The sequence below is a fragment of the Phoca vitulina genome, unplaced genomic scaffold, assembly GCF_004348235.1.
Source record: "Phoca vitulina isolate PV1807 unplaced genomic scaffold, GSC_HSeal_1.0 scaffold15, whole genome shotgun sequence".
NCBI classification, from domain to species: domain Eukaryota; kingdom Metazoa; phylum Chordata; class Mammalia; order Carnivora; family Phocidae; genus Phoca; species Phoca vitulina.
Window position 1 is genome coordinate 14,466,480 of NW_022589718.1, and position 7,053 is coordinate 14,473,532.

The 7,053-nt window shown below is 42.4% G+C and overlaps 1 pseudogene; it reads right to left on the reverse strand.

Moving 5' to 3' along the window:
* Positions 1-440: 440 nt before the first annotated feature.
* Positions 441-6,686, reverse strand: LOC116637708 (annotated as a pseudogene).
* Positions 6,687-7,053: the final 367 nt, after the last annotated feature.

The window sequence follows — 7,053 nt, forward strand, 5'->3', positions numbered from 1 at the left end:
ACAAGTAGAATTACCAAGTCAAAAGATACAGACTTTTCTTGGCTCTTAATATATATTATAAACAGTTTCACTGAAAAGATTATTCCAATTTGCAATGTCACCAGCCACAGATAATTTGGAATTGTTTTTTATGACAGAGGGTTTCTTTCTTTCTTTGGTTCTTAAATGTTTGAAAAAATTTAATAATAAGAGCACTATAGTTTGAGATAGTATATTACATCTAGCCGTCTGATAGCATTTCTCATTTTTCTCTTGGTTACTTGTCTACTTAGTGGCAGAGACTACTGATTGGGCCCTGATATTCATTCTCCTCTTCCTCCTTGGTGACAGAGTTTATGACTTTTAGCCCGGCATATGGCTGATGAGAATAAAGATGATACTTCCCAGTTTTCTTTGCAGCTGCTTCAGCATCTCTCACAAAGCTGCAATCAAGGTGACCGTTAGGGCTGGGGTCTCTTCTGAGGCTTGACTGGGGAAGGATCCACGTTCAAGTTCATGTAGTTTTTGGCAGGATTCAGTTCCCTGTGGACTTGAGGGCCTCCGATCCTTGCCAACTGCTGACCAAAAGCTACCCTTGGTTCCTTGTCTGGTAGACCTCTTTGAATGCCAGCTTCTTCATCAAAACCAGTAAGGGGGAGTGCCACTAAAGAGTATGAAGTTATGATCTTCTATAACAGAAATCATATCCCATCACCTTTGGCATGTTCTATTTGTTAGAAATAAATGATAAGTTCTACTCACTCTTAGGGAAAAGAATTTACATAAAGGTGTGAATACCAAAAGGTGGGGGTATTTGGGGACCATTTTAGAGTCTGTCCATCACAAAGTAGGCGCAAAAGTGACATGCTCAATTTCAGGAAATTGTCCTTAAAAGGAGAGTGTGTGCTTTTCTCCATACTTGCTAAAATATGCATTTGATGGCTGGAGCCTAAGTAGCTATTTTGTACCACAAAGAGGTAACTTCATATTGAGGATGGCAGAACAACATAACAATAGAATTAACCCTGGATTTTTAAATGTGTGTGTGTCTGTGTGTGTGAGAGAGAGAGAAACAGAAAACACTTCACTCTTATTTTGGATTTCCAGTCACTTGAAACCATACCAAATCTTAACTGATAGACTATTTATTGTGCCAATTTAGTCATTATATATTTTTATAAAATTATTCTGTTAAGATCTTCTCAAGTATTATGTATTTTTACATAGTATAGCTTCTATTTTAAAATCTCTGTGTCAGGCATAAGATTATATTTATTGTTATATTTTTTGTTCATGAAATTTTTCTGAGTTGTATCCATTATACAATTTTTTTTTCAATGACCCAGCCTGTGGCTTATTTATTCATGTGTGTTTATATGAGTGTAGGATATTAGAAAGAGCATACTTCAGGGGATGGAATATAGTGGAAATAGGGCAATGTCTGGAGTCAGACAGACCTAGCCTCAAATTCCTTTCACAACTTAAAAGCTGTGAAGACTGGGACCAGTTCCCCATCTTCTCTTATACTCAGTTTCCTCATCTGTAAAATAAAATAATAAAACCCTATTTGTAACCTTGTAGAGATTAGAGAAAGTACATAAAAGAACCTGACTTATAATAGTCACTTATTATGAGAAAGATTTCATTATTTCTGCTCTTAACTTTATTATTTCTTTCCTTGGGACAATTTTTTTTTCTCAAAAATCTGGAGAGCGTCATGTATTTTTTCTTCTTTAATTAAACAATTAGTGTTTATGAATTTATTTCTAAGTCCCGCTTGGCCTCATTTCATGCTTCGATATGTATTCATTATTTTCTCAATGATACGTTATTGTATTACAGATTTATTCCTTCGTCCAATGGTCACTAGAAGATTTTTTTAAAAGTTCCAAATGGCTGGGTTTTGTTGTTGTTGTTATAAACAAATTGCTTTTAGTTTTATTGCATTGTGATTAGGGAATGTGGCCTACCCAGTTTCTACTCTTTTGAATTTATTGAGATGGTCTTCGTTTCCAACAATATGATTAGTACTTGGGATATGTTCTATGATCTCTCACAAAGATCTAATTTCTGTAGAAGAGAACAGTAGCAGGGGTCCCAGTGAGATGAAAATTCAGGTTCAATAACGCCAGAGCGGGAAATTAGGCAATACCAGCCACCAGCCGTGTGTGTGGCAAGAAGCCTGTGGGCAGCCTGAAATCCGTCCATAATGGGCTCCAGTCATATGCAGGCACGCTTACAGGATTGAGGTCCATCCAGATTGCTGGGTGGAATGAGTTCAAGAAAAGCGCTCTACAAGAGAACAGCATCAGGCATGTGGGCTGGATTCGGCATCAGACTCTGACCAGGGAACTGCCCTTTAGAGCAGGTGTTACCAGGTGCAGGCGCCCGGGGATGTTGGAGTGCCCGAGAATTTAGATAATGTTCCTCGGAGCTCCTTCTATGGCTCCATGGTCTGGGAAGCGGAGGTTAAAATATTGTCACCTGAGTCAAAGAAATGCATCTGTTTCCTTTTCTTCTTCTCTCCTCTGCAGAAAGGACATCTAAAGGGAGGCTCAGTACTGCAATAGGGCAGACACATAACTAACAGAAATCAGTAAAGTTATAGAACAAGGGCATGAACTGTACTCAAGGCCACGCCCCTCCTCCATCAGAGGAGAGACCCAAGCACTGGCCATCCGCGGAGGAGGCAATGTTGGGATGCTGATGGTCAAGGTGGTCAGGGCTGATGTGCATTGAGCACCTACCTTGGAGCAGACCCTGTGGTCGGCACTTTGCATGCATTATCACAGACAGCTGTCTTTATTATCCCATTTTACAGATGAGGGAACGGAGGCTCAAATAAATGAAGTATTTATCTTCTTAAGATAACCGAAGAGCTGAGAACTGAAGACTGATTCTAGAACCTTACCTTTTATGCTATGATGTTTCCTTCCTAAAGACACACAGACGAGCCATTGCAGGACCACACCAAGGATCCCATCCTTGGAAAGATGATAAGTACATACATGTTTGCATATACATTTATGTAAATATATTCAATATTATTTTTAAAGTTATATTACTCAAATACATTGTTAAATTTCAGGGGCACCTGTTTGCTCTCTCATCAGCTGTTGTGGCTTATAAAAATGGTTGCAATATCTCCTATCATTCTCATGGTTTTGCTCTAGGTCTTTTGTTACTGCTTTTTTTCTTTTTTATCCAAAAGAAATGACAGTTTGTTGTTGCTATGTCTTTAGTTTTTTTCTTGTATTTTTTATAGAATTGTTATTTTACACACTGACTGTATGCTACATATCAAAAGTACACACATGCATGCACACACATTTGGAGGTTTTTCCACATTGCATCACTCCTGTACTTACACGCTATCACAATTGTGTGGACTCTTGGTCAGGTGTGAGAAGATCGTATGCCATCTTGTACTCTAAATATAGAGTAAGCAAGAGAAATAGTATTTCTCCGTATAAGCTCTGCTGTCTTTTAAAATGTGAACACTTATTCATTGTCTCTAAAATCTGACTCATTGTTCCATAAATATTCATTTTAATGCTTTTTATCATGCTTTTCAGTGGTTCATGGTTAAATGAGGGACCTTTGGATAATAAGGAGACCTTTGGATGATTTGGGGTGTTGGGATATAGCAGGGAAGTTTCAGGTCCTGAAGTAATTTCATATTGCCCCATAACATTTGTATTAAAACATATTTACCATCTTCGAACATACAATGGTGGCGAAGCTTCAAATACTTCCTACAATGCTCAGAAGTCAGGATCTATCCAAGTAAGTTATTGAGCGAGTCAAGATGTCCAAAACACCACACCAGGTTCCAAAGAAACAATTGGATGATGATCCACGAAGTCTGCCACTGTTCTTGCATGATAGCCTTCATTCTCCAATAAGCTTTCAAGTTTGTTCCATGCTATCAATGGATGAAGATATGGAACAGGGATAGGATCTGGGCTCGGGAGGTGTCATTCTAATCCTAAAGACTCTGTAACCCCTTGTCAAGTAGCTGGTGGGCTGCCTGTAGGAAGGAGCTTCTGTCTTCTAATATCTTCCTTATCCAGAGGGTCCTAACTACTAACACTCCTGGCCATTGGAAATACTGAACACTTCGCCAGAGCTGTTGTTGCTCTGTCAGCAGGGATGCGAATGCTTCAGGCACATGAATTTTCCTGCCGTTTAGAAGTGCTATGTGAATCAAAGTTCTCTTATGTGTCAAGACCAGAGGCCGATGCTCAGATGCAAGATTGCCTTGTCTGACCTGACAAGGAAGACAGAAAACGCCTATTTTCTGTAGATGGACCTGACTTCAAAAATTATCTTCCAGAATATCTTGGATTTTTGTTGAAATGTTCAGAAAAGGTAAGAAGATTTCGCCCGCATAACAAGCATGTCGTATTGAGATGTGAACCATCTGCTGTCCACCTGCCTTCATTTTCTCACCATAGACAAGACGCAAGTTTCACACCGAGAGGGACTTGAGATGAGAGCCTCTGCTGTGTAGTTCTGGAAGATATTTTTGTATAATTCTTGTTGTGTAAAGATGCCACTTTTGATATATCAAGTAAGGCAAACGTTGATAGGGATCCTTCTAAGGAAGCAGAACTTGCCAGGCTTGTTGAGTTGAGGCCAATTCCCTCATCCCTGAGGGGGCCCCCATCTCTTAGGAGGAGGCCACTGCTCCTACCTCATGACAGACATCTTCATCTGCAAACGAGGTTGACTCAGCATCCTGGGCCCCCGGGGAGGTACACATGGGGAAACTTGACTACCATTTGCTTTGGCTTTCTCTGCAGCTCCTTTTCCAGTGCGAGAATACTGTTTCTTAGAACATCTAGGTTAAATACTAGCTTAGTATCTAAAATAAGTGAAGGTGATGAATGGGTTAATGTATCCTGAGATTCCTCCCTAAATGGGAAAGTAAATGAGAGGCTGGGGGAGCCCAGAGTCTGTCCCTCCGTCCCTGGTGTTTTTTGGACAGCTTCTAGGTTTGGCCAGTCTCACTGGTCTAGGAGAACTGGGAGGAGGCTAGGACTTCAGCATGCCTTGACCAATGCTGGACTTTTCTTCCTAGTTAATTTACGAGCACATGTCCGATGGAAATCAGTGCTTGATGTCCGACTCATCAAAGGACTGCTGACGCTACTCAGATTCATCACCATTTCTGCAGCTAAATCACACCTGGTGGATGGGGGTGAAATGCTTTTGCTGTCATATTCCTCCCCCCCCTCCTTCTTTTTGCTGTTTTTCAGTCTCAGCAATCAAGAGAGAGAAAAGGGATCAAATTCCGTCGCAACATCTGTTTTTTTTCAGAAGGTTTTGCTGAAAAGCTGCCAGTCAGATGTAGCAAAATCCCACGTACGGAATTATCAAACCTAGAGAATAAAATTCCTTTAGCATTTTGTTCACATCTTTTTCCCTTACCTGGAATGCCTTCTGTAGTTTGCCAGGTAAACTCAGGCTCGGAGGGGCCACAGCCTGTCATCTCCAGCAAGCCTTTAAGGAAACTTCCTTTCCTTTACTCGGCTCCTGTCTGCTACTGCCTAACCCCTGCATTAGGAAGCCTCTTTTCTTCCATGTTTTAGCATGTTTTGTACATACCGTTATTATAGTCCTTATCACAGCGTATCATGGTTAACTGTAAACGAGTCCTGTCTTCTCGCTTCCCAGATTCTGAACTTCTATGGCTGTCTCGTTCTTCGCTTTATCACCATGAGCTGGCTCTGAAGTTGGCATACTGAGCATTTGCTCACAGATGTTTGTTGAGTGGCTATCTGACTACGTGGCCCAGGGGTTTTCCTCCCTGATCCTGAATGGAGATTGTTGACCCCAAGACCCAGGGTTGCCTGCGTCTATTTGCATGAATGAATGGTACGACTTTAGAGAAGGAGATTTTCTGAGCATGCTCCAGATTGGAGGCAGGTGCAGACAGGGGGGAGGAGAGAAAGGTGTCTGTTCCCCTAGTTCTAGGCTTGGTCACTGTTCAGAGAGGAGCTGCAGGTTGAAAAGGAAAGAGCTGTTCCCTGAGGACACTGTAAGATCCTGGGCACGGGTGTGTTCGCCTGGGACCTAGAGGGCATTGTGCAGCCCAGGCCCGGGGGGGGGGGGGGTCACCCTCTTCTACACTAAGGGCACAGAGATGACCGCAGGGAACATCATGCCATTTGTCCCCCTGAGATGCAGCCTCCCAGAGACAGTGCTCTTAGAAGAAGAAATCTCACAGATCGGATCGGTACCCCAAAAGCAGGGGTGTGGCAGAGGCCAGGCTTTCTTGAAAATGACTGGGAGGCAGCAAACACTAAAAAAGAGGTTGGAGGAGAGGACTCTGAGCACAGGGGAGATCCCCTCCCAGGGCTCCCAGGACAGACTGGGGACTTGGGGACGGAGGCTGAGGGCCTGCCTGCCTGCAGGTGGGGCTGCCCAGCCGGCATCATTGGGTTGAATGATAACATAGAACCTAATTTGTATTGTCTGATAGGCTTAGGAAAGCTTGGGTTATAAAGACATAATAACTAAATACTCTTGAATAGAGGACATGTATAAAATGTGAAAAATCACCTGCTGGCCAGGATGAGGATGTGATTAGGTGGTTTTGTAGCCATGTCAAAACATGGACTGGGTAGCTCGGGGTAGGGGCAAACTTCCCATTTCCTGTGTTTGTCAGCATGGAATCGATCATCTGAGTGGGCATTGGACATGGAGTGTTCACCTCGAAAGATTAAAGTCCCGGAGGAAAAATGTGTTTGAGAGGAGGTAGGGAAGGAAGTCCTGGCAGTCCCACTGCCAGACACTTCAACGGGGAATTTACCCTGGTGATTCAACCACAGCCTCTGGTCTGGCCTTTAGCGTTTCAGGTTCAGAAAACTGAGAAAATTGGTTCTGTCAGCACACAGAGGTAAGATCAGTTTATCGGGCCCTTAGTCATCCAAACCAAGTTCATAAGAGACAGATGTGCAAATCAAAACGCCATTTTATTAATTTACAGTGACAAGTAAAATCGGCCAGGAGATCAGACACACATTCCGTCTCAAGCACATCCTCTCCCCGTGGTGAAATCTACGTGGG